This window comes from Callorhinus ursinus, unplaced genomic scaffold (genome assembly GCF_003265705.2).
Source record: "Callorhinus ursinus isolate GAN/ISIS: 27379988/994484 unplaced genomic scaffold, GSC_fseal_2.0 scaffold27, whole genome shotgun sequence".
Taxonomy (NCBI): domain Eukaryota; kingdom Metazoa; phylum Chordata; class Mammalia; order Carnivora; family Otariidae; genus Callorhinus; species Callorhinus ursinus.
The window spans coordinates 296,250-314,922 of NW_027397089.1; the positions used below are offsets into that span (position 1 = coordinate 296,250).

The 18,673-nt window shown below is 36.5% G+C and overlaps 1 long non-coding RNA gene across 1 annotated transcript in view; it reads left to right on the forward strand.

Moving 5' to 3' along the window:
- LOC112829873 (uncharacterized) overlaps positions 1 to 18,673 on the forward strand; it is a 95,902-nt gene that overhangs the window by 63,446 nt on the left and 13,783 nt on the right. The window contains exons 6-7 of the long non-coding RNA XR_012373911.1: positions 6,888 to 7,072; positions 13,004 to 13,194. This is a non-coding gene — a long non-coding RNA (uncharacterized lncRNA). The remainder of the gene's footprint in view (positions 1 to 6,887; positions 7,073 to 13,003; positions 13,195 to 18,673) is intronic.

An 18,673-nucleotide genomic window follows, 5' to 3' on the forward strand; every position in this document is an offset into this window, starting at 1 on the left:
TATTCTTGCTATCAATGCAGACCTTTGTAATTTATGTCATTTCTTTCTTACTCATATAGTCTCCAACTCCAGATCTCCGACTGTGGCTCTGTCGTATGGCAAATATCTTCCATGTGCTCACTGCCTGAGCACACTTTATTACCCCCTTCATCTCACCTACTATGGTAGGAACCTATATAATTGTAAAGTGGTTGCATAGTAACCACATTATCAAGTATCTTCATTCCACTTCTATCTTAAAGCTCCAAACAACCAGTGGAGCATTTTTCAGTAAACAACAGTCTTCAACCAGAAAGAGAGGAAATAAACTTCCAGGTTGCTGATTCCGTTATTTTTTTTTTAAATTAGTTACCTCTGTGTTTATATTCACCAGGCTTGTATGTGAAACAAGAACTGAAGTGCTCACAGATGAGGCGACAATTAGCATCAAAACATACCACATGCCAAGTGAGAGTTGTTGCAGCTATCCAGTTATCTAGGTTATCACTGACAAATAGCTTCCCCCATAACATGAGAAATCTACAGCCACCTGCTCTTTCTTGGCTGGTGGAGGGAAACAGACTTCATAGTCCACTGGCTCTGCTAAACTGTGAATTATAGGTGAACCAAAGCCCCTCTACCAGCCATTGAAAGAAAAATGACCTCAGCCAGCAGGAGGACACTCCCTTGCCATAAGAAAGGAAAACAGACTTGAGAAAGCATTTAATCCAAGACCCTCATTGCACAGATTAGAATTCGGGTCAAGTGCTTTGCCGAAGTCGTAAAACAGTTATTTAATTGCAAAAATAGTAGGAGCAGAAACCTTTCTGCTTAAATTAAAGATTCTTCCAGGGAGGCAGCATGACGTATGTTGTGGTATTGAGTGAGACTGCCTCGGCTTGTATTTTAATTCTCCAATTATGTATAAGCTCTCAAGTTAACCTTTAGCAACTTCACGTTCCTCAATGCTATCTCACAGGGTCATTTTGAAGAGTACATGAGACAATCCACATAATATTTGTGTAATTGCACCTTACATAAATTAAGTACATGCTAGCAGTTATTATTATTCAGTGGTCCAGAAAACCTAAACCTGTCAGATCCCAAAATAACTTACCGATATCTTCAAAAGAAGGGAACATCTTACATTCAATGCAATGGTAAAGTCAAATAAACTTCCAAAATTTAAAGCTATATCTAGATCACCCATTATTCAGTCCTTTTAAAATTCTCTCTCCCCTATCTCTGGAATGACCATCCTAAGCTTTCAGCAAATGCAACTGGCCCAGAACAGTAACCACATATAATATAGAGTTTAACAAATAAAGGTTTTTATTTCCATCAAAAACTCTCATTTGAGCCTTTAAACTAGATTTTGGCTCTTTTATAGAAGAAGAAAAGAAAACAAAAATTTATGAAGTATGAGGAACCCTGTCTATTTTGAGCCTTGAGCCATGGCTTAAACATTCTTTTAAAGAAAAGCCTCCATGATTAATTATCACTAATTATATTTTTTTCTCTAGTAGATCAACAATGAACCAGATAGCATTTGGGAGAGTTTATTTTTGGTTAGCTTATTAATCTTAGCCAGAATAATCAGGGGTTGGGGATGTGAAAAAGATTTCAGAAACTATTCTGTCAAAGATCCGCATTTTCAACAGGACCAAGGCAGGTTTTCTTCCTCTCCTCAAAAATAACAAACAAGCAAAACAAACAGAAAACAGAGGGTGAGGTGGGGGTACCTATACAGCTCCCTCCTTTAAATAGATTCTTTGGGAAAAAATCATTTGGAATATTACTCTTAGGCCTCTCCATGCCTATTGATGATATAACTGAATTTTGAACACTTTCTTCTTCTACAATTGTCTTTTCTTTGGGGACACCCATTCCTTCTCTAACTTCAAAGATCAGTAAGTATTAGCATACAATTTCAAGAGACCACAAACTCGTTTACCTTGCTTCTCTGGAACCAGGTATGTTTTCTCAAACAATTTCCAAGTGTCATTTTTACCACATCCGTAAAAGCAGAAGCCATTGGAAGTGGCTTGTTGTTGGCAACCCAAGTTCCCCAAGAGAAAATCTGAGACTGACCCCCATACACAGAGGACAGAAAGAGACCGAAGAAAGAGGCAGGCCACTCCAGATTGGTAGGTGGCAGTTTTAATAAGCAAGGGAACTTACACATGAGGCTGGTCTTCATGACTTCAGAACAAGCAGATCTTCGCACCCCACCAAACCCGTGAAAATTTATATAGGCCTTACCTGGGCTCAGTCCAGAGGGTCTCAACAACACTTTGCTCTCTCACAGCTGTGTTCTTCACGTGGCTCCTAACTCAAGAACAGTGGGCAGAACATACACTTTAAGGACAGAGAAAGGGTGTAAGTAGCCTCTGATTGCTGGAGTTCAGCTCAGAGGTCAATCAGTGGTCACATCCTCTGATGACCTCCTCCAGTGTGGCTGGACCAAGCAACTGGGGCATCTACCTAGAGCTTTCAGATCTTTCCTATTTCTGGAGTAATTTCTCTGGCTCTTATAAGGAGACTGCTATGGTATTTTCAGGCCGGTTTCATTACAATATTATAATCTGCTACTCCAAAAATATTTCTTTCATTTTCTTAATGGTACATCAGATCCCGAAAAGACACTGTGGGTCTTTCTGTTTGATTATTTATGTGCATGTTTTGTTTTTGGAAACATCAATGCAGAAAGGGAAAATGATAATAATGAAGATCATCTAGTCTCAGAGTTCATTAAGCCGGTTAAAATTTTCCCAGTTGACACTTTTCTTCTCTTGCCTGTGTGATGAAACTGACATTTTGGGGGCACCTGAGTGGCTCACTTGGTTAAGCAGCAGCCTTCAGCTCAGGTCATGATCTCGAGGTCCTGGAATCAAGCCTCATGTTGAGCCCAACCTATGTTCAACTGCAAATGTAGAATGATAAATCCTTTAAATGAGAATTGAAGCTCACAGTAAGGCATACATTTCTGCGATGAAATTAGTAAAGATAATGGTTGTGAATTTGACTCACCAAATAATGGTGAGTTAGGAAGTTGAGGGTTGTGGACAGATGGAGAAAAAAAAAATGGATAACAGATCAATACAGTTCTAGCACAAATATAGAAGTGCCAATAATTTGAGCCTCATTTAACTTAGTTTTTTTTCTAAAGTTTTGGGTACTTAGTGAGGTTAGAGAAAGATCATCTTAGGAATCATCTAGAACAACATGAATGAACTTTGAAGAATTATGCCAAGTGAAATAAATGAGTCACAAAAAGACAAATACTGTATAATTCTACTTGAATGAGGTACCTGAGTAATCAAATTCATAGAGACACAAAGTCTGGTGGTTGCCAGAGGTTGTCGAGAAGGGGATATGGAGCTGTTTAATGGGTACAGAGCTTCAGTTTGGGAAGATGAAAAAGTTTTGGAGTTGGATGATGATGATGGTTGTACAACAATGTGAATATACTTAATACTGCAGAACTATACACTTCATTTTTTTGAGAACTGTACACTTTAAAATGACAAATCTTATGTCTATTTTACCACAGTAAAAAAAATCACCTGCAGAAAGATGGCAAAAGAAGAGATTGATTAGGATGATGAAATTGAAATAAACGTGGGAAATGAAATATATATGTGTTAACAAATTTCTTTATCATAAAATCTGTTTTAGCCTTAAAATGTGTAGAAAAATCTCAGCAAAAGAGTGCCCCCATGTGGACCTCTGTGAGGTGGCAAAATATATAATGAATAAGCCTGATGTCCCTCCTAAACCCTTTTGAATTATACATTCTAGTTCTTGCATGTAACCCCACCCTTACATATCTTGAGGGCAGAAGAACTCAAACACCTCCCCAAAGTTAATTCAAAATCAGAGACCAAAATAAGGATGTTGATATACTTTGGAGAGATTCTTTCTCTCAATGTCTTTGTTGACAGTCAATTGACAATTGAATTTCTTGAAAGTTTTAAAGGTTGAAGCTCAATGGTTCTTATGCTAATCGCAACCTAGGGTATTTAAATTCATATTGGGTTCCTGGAAGAAGCTTCTTTAGAAGAAAAAAAATATTTTGAATGTGTTTTTTTTGGGGGGTATGTTTTTGAAGATTAACTTTATTTCATTCATTACCGCATTTGGTTCTGTTTCTCAGCAAGAATGACTGTTGTTGTTACATCTAATTTTGTTGTTAATAAATAGGAAACTGGAGAAAATAAATATCTCTTTCATTATCACAAAGTGGTAAAACGTCCTTCCACAGTAGATATTTTTATTTAACACTTTAAGTTTTTTTTTTATGATGACATCATTATTTCTTTTTTTTAACCTACAGAATTTCATTAACCTCATTTGGTGGCCAAGGAACATGTTAAATAAGTTTCTAAGGTCATTGTAAAAATGAGGGGGAAAGCAAGATTAAAATTCTGACATACTGATTTTCTACACTAATCTTAGCTGATTGCCAGTGTTGCTGCTCTAAAAATGTGTATTCTTAAGTAGAGGCAATATTTTCGTTGAGATTTTTCAAGGTGATTCTATGATTTTGTGGGGGAAAATAACTTAAAGAATTTGATTTAAAAAATTATTTTGTAAACCTAGGTTCCTAACAACAAATATCTTAAATTGAAGAAGACAATAGAATGATTAATTGTACCTACTGATGGCTTTCACTTGACCTTGTAAAGGTTGGAGTTCTCCAGAGATCTCATTAGAAACACTGTCTCACTTGACCTTGTAAAGATTAGCTTTCCAGAAATCTCATTAGAAACACTTTCTACACTTGAGCTTCTGTTTCCTTAGGATCTAGAACCTGAACCAGTCTAGTATTAATGAAGTAACTGTAAGTAGCTTAAGCAATTTGTAGTTATCCATCTACAAATGGTAGATGGAGATGATTTTGAGACCATTTGTTCTAAGTTCACGATGTCATTACAATATCTCTTTAACAGTCTAGTATCATTTTCAATTGTAACTATGTGGGGATTTTTTAAAAACTTCTTTGCAATGATTTAGATTTACAGAAAATTCCAAAGGTAGTATAGAGACTCTCCATATACCCTTCACCCAGTTTCCCCTTATGTTACCATCTTACACTAACATGTTACATGTATCAATATTTAGAAACTAATATTGATACATCACTATTAACTCCAAAATGTATTCCATTTTGCTACTAATGTTTTTCTCTATCCCAGATTCCCATCCAGGAAATCACATTGCATTTAGTCATCATGTCTCCTTAGTCTCCTCTGATCTGTGACAGTTTACCAGACTTTCCCTGTTTCTCATGACCCTGACAGTTTTGAGGAATATGAATTTTGTAAGTTGTCCCCAGATTTGGTTTTGTCTGATGTTTTTCTTATGACTAGACTGGAGGTTTTTGTATAGAATACTAAAAATTTAAGAGTATCCCCTTCATCACATCATATCAGAGGTGCATGATATCACTTCTAATGTGACCCCAATCACTAGGTTAAAATAGTGCTTGCCACATTTTCCACCGTGAAGTTGCTATTTTATCCATTTTTTTCTTTTTACTACTCCTTGGAAGGGGATCTCTAAGTCCAGCCCATACTGAAGGTGGAGGAGGATTGAAGAATTAAGCTCCACCTTCTGGAGGGGGCAGCATCTGCACATGTTATTTGGAATTTTCCATAAGGACAATGTATCTTTTTTCCCTCATCTGTTTGTTTATTCAGCGATTTCTTTATATCAGTATGGACCTGTGTATATTTCATACTTTGTGTTATATTCCAATACTACTTTATTTTGATACCCGAATCATTCCGGCCTTTGCCACCAGCATCTCTTTTTTGTTCCTGTGACCTTTTGACATGCCCCCATTCTTTTGTTTTCTTAAGCACTTCCTTACTTTTTGGTATTGCAAGATGCTCTAGGTTCCTCTAATATTTACCCTGACCCAGCCCTAAAATCAACCATTTTTCCAAGAAGCTCCCATTGCTATTATTGGCAAATGGTATTTAGAAACCAAGATCTCCACCCTTGGTGTGCTTATTGCTACTGGTGTCACTGCTTCTCAGCCCTCTTAGCAGATAGAACTAGGAAACGTGGGGGCACCTGGGTGGCTCAGTAGTTAAGGGTCTGCCTTCGGCTCAGGTCATGATACCGGGGTCCTGGGATCGAGCCCCATATCAGGCTCTCTGCTCGGTGGGAAGCCTGCTTCTTCCTCTCCCACTCCCCCTGCCTGTGTTCCTTCTCTCTCTGTCTCTCTCTCTGTCAAATAAATAAATAAAATCTTTAAAAAAAAAGAACTAGGAAACATGTATGTATATTAACCTATGTATACACATTTATCTATAATTATTTCTGTATCTCTCCAGCTATAGATAGATGCTTCATGAATGGATGGATGGATGGATGGTTGGATGAATAGGTAGACGGACAGTTAGGTAGGAATTCATACTGAAGTCTCTGACACCAATCCGGTACAAAAGGATTTATTCTAGCCTTCTGTGAGAATTTTTTTTTTTAATCCTGAACTTTACTTCCTCTTATTAACTGATTATTTTTTGTAACTTATAGTAATTTATGTTACTAAATAAAATTCCCTATTAAGCCACTGCCTCTATACTTTGGTGGCATAATCATGTTGCTCTATCATTTTCTGTAAATCAACTAAAAGCTTTTGACCCATGTAGCAGACACTGTTTATTGTATACTTCATATTTATTCATCTCTTCTTTATTCCTAAAATTTAAAGGTAGCACTGTATCCAATTAAAAAATTCTCCTCTCCAGACTGTCTATAAGCTAGAGTTGCTCCCATGTAATTTAGATGTATGGCATATGAAAGGAAGCTTCCTAGGTGCAGCATGCAGGAAAGCTATTGTTTTCCCAATAAAATATGTCTTTGTTCTTCATTCTACTCTCTTCCTCCCATCTGAGACATGCACATGACATCTGGAGGTGGAGAAGTCACCTATGGTCAAGAGGATAAGAGCCATACAGTAAAGATGGCAGAACTGGAAGATAGAAGGAATTGGTCTAATGAGTTCTTTAAGCAACTGCACCAACTTGAGACTGACTACCTCCAGAATTCTTGTTACAGGGGGCAAGTGAGCTCATAGTAGGTAAGCTACTGTAGTCTGTTATGTAAAGTTGAACACAGTCTTAATTGATACAGCCCATTTGGAAGAATAGAACAGTAATTTTTTTTTTCTTTTTAAGTGGAATGGTCTGATATTGTGATTATATGTGCCGTGAAATACCAGCCAGTGCTGGTTTGTTATATCATATTTAGGTGTTGAAGTGTATATTCCAGTTTCAAGGGTTAGTATACAAAGAGTTTAGTGGCATTCTGATTATCAGTTCACGGTCAGCAAGTTTCAGGATTAAACAAAGTTTCATCTGTACACACCATGTAAAGGAATAAGTTTTAGAAAAACAATTTTCAGATCATCATATCATAAAAGAATGATTTTTCAGGGTGTGATTTAATATATTAAGATATAGCCCAAAGATTTTTGGGGTGGGAGGATGAGATACAGAGTATGGGTAGGGAGAACTCCAAGAGTGTCATAGGAGAATATGCAGTTCGAAAAAATCATATTAGAATTGTAATGACTTTTGATCAATATATTCAATTTTCTTTGAAAGTTAATACTGATGATGAAAATAATAGACGTGTTCCATGTTCCAGGCAAAATGCTAATCACTATAAAAGTATTATAACATTTATTTGCCATAATAATACTTTGCAGTATAGCTACTCTTAGTGTCTGCATTTTAAAAATGAGGAACTCAAATATGGAGGTATAAGCTCACAAATCTAATTAGTGCTTAGTATTCAAAAACAAGTGTGTCTGATTCCAGATTCCATATCCCTACCCATCTCACTGAACTGTTTGCTTGCTAAATAACATTAAAGGAAATTATAGGGTCCCTATTTTATCAAATAGCATTTTACAAAAGGTGGTTTTTTTTAAGTTAAGTAATACTGCTATACTCTTAGTGAAAAATGGAAAGATGTTTTCCTACCTACTGATAGGAGTAAATCACATTGCTTAATCACATAAATTTCTAGATGAATATAAAAACTTAAACTGCCATTTGATTTGCATGAGTCTATGACCTTAGTTCATTGCAGTGTAACTAAGAAATCTTTAGTCAATCAAAACATTAAAAATGGGGGGGGTGGGTTAGCCCAGTGATGGATATTAAGGATGGCACATATTGCATGGAGCACTGGGTGTTATATGAAAACAATAAATCATGGATCACTACATCAAAAACTAATGATGTACTGTATGGTGACTAACATAACATAATAAAATTAAATTAAATTTTAAAAAAAGAAAACCAAAAAAAAAAACCAACCCATTAAAAATGAGCTATATTTGTTTCACATAAATTATTTGTAAGAGGAATATGTATAGCCGTAGTGCATTGCTCATAATTCACTTTTATATGAGCTATTTTGAATCATGCTAAAGATGACAGGCAGTGTCAACTGTCACTTTGATTTAGGAAATGTCAGGTATCTGTGAGCTTCATTGACATGCATGATGTGTGACTTATGAAAGGTTTTAGGAAGATTTTTGTCATCCTTTTCTATACATAATAAATGTATATGATTGTATTCTTGGAAATGATTGCTTATTTAATAAATTAGGAAGTGGAAATATCTACCAGAACAAGAAGAAATAACTTTCAACTTTTACAGTATAGTCTTTTTAGTAGACATAGTGCTTTTTTTTGCTCTATTTAAAATAGTCATACTAGCTATAAAAAATTAGCATGAACACCACTGACTACTGCCTTATGAAAATAAAGATTTTTGTGAACAGCTATGGCATCCCAATACAGCTGCACAGAACTGAATAAATTGTCTCAAATGGCAGTTCCCAAATATCAACAGTAAAAGCAACAAAACCTCATATCTGGAAGAAGCATCTATAATTCAATTCTAACCTCAGTAGAGTCTCATAAATCCTTATTGATTAAAGAAATAAATATATCATTTTTTCCAAAAAAAGACTTCTGCATATAAATATTTATTTATTTATTTATAACAACATCTTAAAAATCAGTATCATTGCAGCAGTAGCCTCTGATGAGGAACACTGCTTGACAAAGTACGTGTTTTATATGTAGCCCAGGTGACATGCAGGATCTCCAGTCCCCCTAATGTCTGAATCAAATTTCCTCCATCATCCCATTCCATGCCTGTATCAGTATAAAACTTTTCTCCAATTTTCTGGAAATTACCTAGGTCTAACATTTTCTTGGTCCTTCTGGCTTCTAACTTTTTGCTGTTTGAATTAGCTTAGCTGATGGATAACCTTTCCACCTGATAATACCACTTCTGTTACAGGTCGTGTTAACCCAGACATGAAACTCAGTCATTTATTATGGTGCCACAAAATAAGAAAATTAATAAAACATGTATGTATGTGTGGTATAATTTACTAAATTTGGGGGAATGAGAGGGTAGGAGAGACTTTACATTAAGGAAAGATCATCATCTTATATCTAATAATAGACATCCTGGTTAGTAAAAATACGTCAGACATCTTATCTACTGCTGGGGATTTTTCACTGCTACCTCACTGCAAAAAATTTTTAAAAACCCGGCTTCATACTATCCATTTGGCTCCTTTCTTATCCTCTCACTTCTGTCTCATCTCTTCCCTTTCCTCCCCTTCCTGAATTGCTCCTGAGACCTCCACATTCAGCAAGAAATAATTTATTTTGTCTTCCCCTGAGTACCCTAAAAGAACAGAGCATAAATAAAGCTGGGTTGTTTTATCAAGAAGTCAAATCCCAGGGAAGCAAGAAAGAGGTAAAAAGAAAATGAGGGGGATGGGTTGGCCTGGTGATGGGTATTAAAGAGGGCACGTTCTGTGGAGCACTGGGTGTTATGCACAAACAATGATTCATGGAACACTACATCACAAAAAAAAAAAAAATGAAGCAGGGAGGGAAGAAAGGAAAACATAAAGGGGTGCATTACTGACCTGGCTGTAGTCTTACAAGGAAACACAACTGAAGTATCACAGGACACATGGACTTTTTGCATCTCCAAATAGCCAGGGGATGGCAGGGGCAAATATATCTGCAGGATCCTTTCCACTGCCTGTCTCTCATTGATCAGTTTGCTTCTGATGGGGCATTACATTCTGGGCACTTGTGGCATTAAACACCAATATTCTTCATCAGATACACATGTAACAATATTACTGACTCTCACCAGATGACTTTACCACCTACCTCAGAAGGATTCTGTCAAATTCCTATCACCCAATTTTCAAATCTATCTGCATCCCTTGTAATCAAAAACAGGGTCTGGCAGAAGGTAGGTAACCAATAAATATTTTTAAAATAAATATGCACCCACTTTTACCTCCCCCATCATGTAAAATGAAGAAATGGAAGGGTCTACCTGTCTCTTTATGTCACCAACCTTCCCCTCCTTACTGATGGGTATTTAAATATGATATAGTGTCTAGTGTCTCTCTGTTTTTTTTTAAACTCCCTTCAGCTTTACACCCACACTCCCACAGCTGTTTAGTAGTATAAATATCCTATAATTTATTTATCCATTCTACTGTTGGCCATTTGAACTGTTTCCAGTTCTTTGCTATTAGTGATTCTACAAATATACTTGTGCATGTTTTTTAATGTGTGTGTGTGTATATATATATTCACATGTATATATATGTGTCTATAGACACATATATACACATATATATGTATATATATGTGTATATAGACACATATATACACATATATATGTATATATGTGTATATATATATATGATTTTCTTCAGAAGAGGAATTACTGGGTCACTGGGTAAGCACATCCTCAACTATACTACGTAATGCCAAATTGTGATCCAAAATGGTTCTACCCTTTACACATCTGCCAGCCACGTGTAAAAGTTTCCATAGCTCCACATCATCATGAGTTGATATTCTCAAGTTTTTTAGTTTTTGCAAATCAAATGGATGTGCAATCAAATGGATTGTATCACACTTTGGCTATAATTTGCATTATCTTTATTACTAATGAAGTTGACCATCTTTTCATGTTTATAGGGCATTCTTTCTTCAGTGAGGAGCTTGCTCAAATATTTTGTTCATTTTTCTTTTGAGTTCTTTATCTTTTTAGTATTGGTTTGAAGTTCTTTATATATTCTAAATATTAACATGTTTGAAGTAAATTTGCTGCAATACCTTCTATTTATGATTGGTTTTCACTTTCTATATGCTGTCCTTTGCTATATAGAAGTCTTATTTTTAATGTAGTTGAATTAATCAATTTGTCCTCTATAATTTGAGCATTTTGCTCCTTGTTGAGAAATCTTTGCTTTGAGATCATAAAGATATTTTCATAGATTGTTCTATAAAAGTATAGAATTCTCCATCCACCTATAATTTATTTTTGTTTATGGGGTAGGCAGTTTCCAGGACCATCTCCAAAAATCCCTGCCTTTTATTCATACCCTTGTGTGTTATCTCCCAACATTGAATAAGGCTAACCTGGATAATAAATAGGACACACAGAAATGATGGTATTTGGGGGCACCTGGGTGGCTCAGTCAATTAAGCATCTCCCTTCGGTTCAGGTCATGATCCTGGGGTCCTGGGATTGAACCCCTGCTCAGCGGGGAGTCTGCTTATCCCTCTTCCTCTGCCCCTCCCCCTGCGCTCTCTCTCACTCGCTTGCTCTCAAATGAATAAATAATTTTTTTAAAAAAGAAATGATGGTATTTGACTGCTGAGTCTAGGTAATAAAAAGCATTGTTGTTTCCATTTTGCTCTCTCCCTCTTGTATCACTAACTATGGGAGAAGCCAGCTGCCGTCTTGTGAGAACACTCAAACAGCCCTATAAAGTAGTCTGTGTAGTTAGAACCTGAACCCTCTGGCCGAGAGCCAGTGAGAAACTGGTTGATAACAGCCATATGAATAAGCGTCCTAGAAGCGGATTCTCCTGTCTCAGTCATGCTTTCAGAAAGCTATAACACTTGGCTAACATTTTGACTGCAACCTTATGAGAGACTCTGAGGCAGAATCACCAAATAAGCTGCTCCTGAATTTCTGACCTATATAAACTGTGTGAAATCAGTATTTATTATTGTTTGGATCCCTACATTTGCGGCTACTTTGTAACACAGTAATAGACAATTAATACATTATTACATAAGGTAGCTTTTCATTTTCAATATTTTTCATTTGCATAATCAGTTATTCCAACCTAATTTATTTTGAAAGCCCTTTCTATCTATAGTTATCTGCAAGAGTAACTCTGTCATAAATAAAGTTTCCAGTTACACATGGATCTGATTCTGAACTCCTTATTCTATTTCATTGGTCAATTTGTTTAACCTTGAGTTAATTCTTCACTAATTACTATAAATAAATGGATGAACATCTATTTACTTTTGAAGTGACAAGCATGCCCACCTATAATTTATATAGTTCAGATACCATTCTACTTAGGTATTCAATATCCTCATAGGTATTTTTCCCCCACAATAAGAAGCACTGATGTTTCTGATTCTTAACCTCAGTAGGCCACTGATAGAGGAATATAGGATCTAAAGGAAGAGCTTCAAGGTGTTGGAACATGGCATCTTATATCAGCTTGTCTTTTCCTTTTCTTCTTTACAGTGTTTGCCATGTGTAATTGAGCTCTCTTGCTACGTATACTCAGCTCAACTTACTGTACTTCATTGATGCCTTCACAAACCTTTTCATGTGTAAGGATAATACAGTTATATCTTTTTCTAAAGTTTGTTTTATTGATGTTTTTGTGGTTGCTTTCTTTTGTTTGCTGTAAAGATCAGCCTCTTGTTCAATGGAAAATATGACCAAGAAAAGTTTTCAGAAATTATATTAGGGCCCCATCATCACTACTATCATTGTTATTCCCACTGTGCATGGAATTTATTAATATTTCCAAATGCTCAACCCTAGACATCTTTTCATTGATATTTTTAAGTCTCTTAAGTACCACGTCAATTTAATAACTTTTTTTGTTCTTTTTTCAAAACCTTAGGAAGAAACTACATGTTGGAACTGAACCAACAATATGTGTTTCTTTCTGCGGATCAGCACAATTTTGTAAGAGCTAAAATGATTCAAGCAGATGTTCATCATGGGACTGCCAGCAAAAGGACTGAGAGTCACAAAGATAAATTCCAATCCAGTGTTTGGAAATCTCCCCACCACACTCAAGCGTCTTTTGAAGTAGGTATCAGATTTTTTTAAGTACTTTTAGAGAGCTTTTAAAATTTCATCTAAAAATCACTTTTGAAATCTGCAGTACTATTCCTGGAAATATATCTTAGATGGACTTGAATGGAGCAAGAGAGTAGATATGGATCTTTATTTTGTCTTTTAGTGGCTCACTTATAGGGAAATATATAGGGCTCTCCCTGTTCTAGTCATAGCTTATATCTTTTTTATTTTTTAAGATTTTCTTTATTTGAGAGAGAGAGAGAGCATGAGCAGAGGGAGCGGCAGGCAGAGGGAGAAGCAGACTCCCCACTGAGCAGGGAGCCCAACACAGGGCTTGATCCCAAGACCCCGAGATCACAACCTGAGCCGAAGTCAGACTCTTAACCGACTGAGCCACCGAAGTCCCCCTAGTCATAGCTTATATCTTACCACCTATCTTTAAATCCTCTTCCACGGGGTGCCTGGTTGGCTCAGTCATTAAGCGTCTGCCTTCGGCTCAGGTCATGATCCCAGGGTCCTGGGAGCGAGCCCCGCATCGGGCTCCCTGCTCGGCGGGAAGCCTCCTTCTCCCTCTCCCACTCCCCCTGCTTGTGTTCCCTCTCTTGCTGTGTCTCTCTCTGTCAAATAAGTAAATAAAATCTTTAAAATAAATAAATAAATAAATCCTCTTCCACTCACGTGCAACATAACAGCATATCCTAAAGTATGTCATGCTATTTCACAACTTTGTGACTTTGCTTACGTTGTCCTCTTTCCCTAGAATGATCTCCTCAACCCCCACTGCCAAAATCCACCGGGCAAATACATATATATTTTCAGATTTAGCCCATCACCTCCTAGAAAACCTCCTCTGACTGCCATTCATCTCCCACAGGCAAAATAACTTACTATCCTTAGTACTCCCTCTTTCCACTCTAGACTTTTCTACCTGGTTCCTATAACACTCCATTGGCTTGTCTGAATTTGTGGTTCTCACTCAGCAATCATAAATAATTTGGAGGCAAATTGTATTGCCCACCTTTGGATTAGTAGTACCTAGCAGTGCCTGACTCAAAGTATGACCTCAGTGAATTTATTATAAAGAAGTGAATGAATGAATGAATGAATGAATGATTGCCTGCATCTGCATTAGGGATTTAATACTTGATTAGTAAAGGTTTTAAATTTTATCCTCCTATATTTTGAGATTTAGAATGGTGTTAAATGAATTCAGTTACACATATTAGACATTACTTTGTCCTTTTCATTTGTCCCTAGCACATATCAGGTAAATAATCTCTATAAAGTTTAAGGAAGCATATTGCAATGTATTGTAACATAGAAAAGCCATTTCTAAAATATTATAGTGCAGACACTTTGTTTCCAATGTTTGACATAATGCTGGAGCAAAACTTAAAGAATCTTGAAAAGAAGGAATATTTAAATAATGACACTATTATAATGTACCATTTATATGCTTGTAACTATACCGTGTTCTTTAAATATTTTACCTCCTTTTATTTAATAGTCACAACAAGCCTATAAGATTTGTTGATATTTTTCTTAATGTGCAGATAAGGAAATTGAACCCCACAGAGATTAAATAAATTTCCCAAAGTTTACAAGTGACTTTGACTCTGGTCTTTTGCTTTTTCCTTTTTATTTTTCTTTTCCCTTTTTACTATGGCAAGTACACTTAACACGAGATCTACCCTTTTAACAAAATTTTAAGTGTACAGGATAATATGGTTAACTATAGGCACAAAGTTATAGAGCAAATCTATAGAACTTAATCATCTTTCATACATGGAACTTTATACCAGTTGAATAGCAACTCCCCATTTCCCCTGCTCCTAGACTCCAGAAATACCATTCTGTTCTTCACTTTGACAATTTTAGATACTTCATAAAAATGGAATCATGCAGTATTTATCCTACCGAAAGCCTGTGTTTTAATTTACTAACTTTTTGAAAAATAACAACAATAAACTGTAGCATGTTAACATAAATAACATTTATGAACAATAACTATATTTTCAAAAAATTAGTTAAAAAGAGTGGCATAGTTTTACTTATCACCACAATCTCATTAAAATGTGGGAAAATTGGACAGCCATATGAAGAAGAATGAAACTGGACCATTTCCTTACACCACACACAAAAATAGACTCCAAATGGATGAAAGACCTAAATGTGAGAGAGGAATCCATCAAAATCCTAGAGGAGAACACAGTCAGCAACCTCTTCGACCTCAGCTGCAGCAACTTCTTCCTAGAAACATCACCAAAGGCAAGGGAAGCAAGGGCAAAAATGAATTACTGGGACTTCATCGAGATAAAAAGCTTTTGCACAGCAAAGGAAACCATCAACAAAACTAAAAGACAACTGACAGAATGGGAGAAAATATTTGCAAATGACATATCAGATAAAGGGCTAGTATCAAGAACTTATCAAACTCAACACCCAAAGAACAAATGATCCAATCAAGAAATGGGCAGAAGACATGAGCAGACATTTCTGCAAAGAAGACATCCAAATGGCCAACAGACACATGAAAAAGTGTTCAACATCGCTTGGCATCAGGGAAATCCAAATCAAAACTTCAATGAGATACCACCTCACACCCGTCAGAATGGCTAAAATTAACAAGTCAGGAAACGACAGATGTTGGCGGGGATGCGGAGAAAGGGGAACCCTCCTACACTGTTGGTGGGAATGCAAGCTGGTGCAACCCCTCTGGAAAACAGTATGGAGGTTCCTCAAACAGTTGAAATTAGAGCTACCCTACGATCCAGCAATTGCACTACTGGGTATTTACCCCAAAGATACAAATGTAGGGATCCGAAGGGGTACGTGCACCCCAATGTTTATAGCAGCAATGTCTACAATAGCCAAACTGTGGAAAGAGCCTAAATGTCCATCAACAGATGAATGGATAAAGAAGATGTGGTGTATTTATATATGATAGAATATTACGCAGCCATCAAAAAATGAAATCTTGCCATTTGCAACGACGTGGATGGAACTAGAGGGTATTATGCTAAGCGAAATGAGGTAATCAGAGAAAGACAAGTATCAAATGATCTCACTGATATGAGGAATTTGAGAAACAAGACGGAGGATCCTAGGGGAAGGGAAGGAAAAATGAAACAAGACAAAACCAGAGGAAGACAAACAATAAGAGACTCTTAATCTCAGGAAACAAACTGAGGGTTGCTGGAGTGGAGCAGGGTAGGAGGGATAGGGTGGCTGGGTGATGGACATTGGGGAGGGTATGTGTTGCGGTGAGTGCTGGGTGTTGTGTAAGACTACTGAATCACAGACCTGTACCCCTGAAACAAATAATACATTATATGTCAATAATTAAAAAAATGTTTGAACTATTGGGAAGCATCAAGTTCATGCTGATAGACACCAATTTCCCAAAATTTCGTGCTTCCTTCAAAATCAAAGTTAATTATTGCCAGCGAATATTTCAGTTGTTTTCTCTGAAGTAGCAAATTACTTTGTTCATTTTCAAGAAAATATTTGCCAAGTCTGAATAGTTATAGTTTGCCTATCAGTGTTCTTTTAATGATGTTCTGTTCAGTAAAAAAAGGTGGCAGGTTTAACCTCCAACTCGCCCACATGCTTTTTTTCAAGACAACCATCATACTTTCATAAACAGCAGAAGAGCTTTATGTGTACTTCCCATTTCATAATACAGAATTATTAACAAGAATGTTCTCTAGAGGGGCACCTGAGTGGCTCAGTTGGTTAAGTGTCTGCCTTCGGCTCAGGTCATGATCCCAGGGTCCTGGGATCGAGCCCCGCATTGGGCTCCCTGCTCAGCGGGGAGCCTGCTTCTCCCCTGTCCTCCCCACTCATGCTCTCTCTCTCTCTCAAATAAATAAATAAAATCTTTTAAAAAACAGACTATTTAGTTATTATTTTTATTATTATTTTATTTACTATTTACTATTTATTTATATTTTTGATGTGAGTTCGTGGTTGTGGAGCATACAATGGCTACTCACAGAGTCTGGTGCCCCTGTCTTGATTCATACTAAGGTGCCAGCATGTTCCTTCTTACTGCTTTTGCCCCATCAGTACATAAGTTAACACAGTGAAAAAGACGAACAACATCTTACTTATCGTGAAAACAGTTTTGATTTCATGGACCCCTGAAAGGTTCTTGGTATTCCCCTGGGGTTCCTTATACCACGCATTGAGATCTACACAACAAGACTATTGCCATAGTCTTCTACCCACCCTTCTATAATCTGTTCTCCCCATAACACTCTAAATCAGATCATGTTACCCTTCTGTACACAACCTTGCATGGATCTCATCCTGTGCAGTGGAATGTGGAATGTCCTCACCTTTCTATCTCATTTCCTACCACTTTCTCAGTTGCTCACCTTCCTCAAATCCACTGGCCTTCTTGTTCTTGAAAGCTTTAAGTGTACGCCTCTTCGGTAGATCTTTACACTCTCTATTCTTTCGGCATGGGACATTTCTTAGGCATTTTCATGACTCATTTTCTTTCTTCATTTAGGTTTCTGCTTAAATATCACCTTATAGAAAGGCCTCCCCTGACCACAATCTATAACTGCACCTCTGTCATCTTTTAAACCCTTAGCCTGCTTTACATTCCTTTTTGCCACTTATTTGTTAATTGTGACTCCCCCCCACACACTCAAATATCAACTACCTGAAACCAGGAATTTAATTCTGCTCACTGGTGTTTTTTTTTTTTTCATTGCAAACAATGAAAAATGTTTGGATGAATCAATAAACTGCATTCTAATAGACGCACCAAGGTAAGTTCTTAAGACAAGAATATATTTGCCTCACAGAATCGTAACTTAACATAGTGTTTCCTAAATAAAAGCTCACAGATAGACTGTATCAAATTAACTCAGTATATTTGTTAAGCACAGAATCCAGCTTCCACCCCCAAAGATTCTGATTCAGTCAGTCTAGGATGAAAAGAGAGACAATGTATATTTTAAAATTCCCCAGGTATTTCTGAAGAACTGTCAGTTTTGGGAACCCCTTTCCTAAACCAACATGCTAGTGTCTGATATAAGGCATTAGTTGGTATAGGATTTATATGAAAGGCAGCTAGGTAACCTGCTAAATCATCATTCAGATTATTCAAATTTCTAAAGATCATGATTATGAAGATGGCCATAAAAACACATAACTATATAAAAAGCCACATAAAACAGAATGAAATAAATTTTCGATATTTAAGTACAATATCAATACACAAAAATCAACTATTTCTATGCATTAGCAATGTTCTGAAAATGAAATTAAGAAGGTAATTCCTTTTATAATAGCATCCAAAAGAAAAAAGTCCTTAGAAATAAATTTAATAAAAGGAATGCAAGACTTGTATACACTGAAAAATATGAAATATAGATAAATGGAAGGACATCCCAAGTTCATAGTTGGGGAGACTTAATATTGTTAAGATGGCAGGGTCCTCAGAGCTGATGTATAGGTTCAATCCAATTCTTCT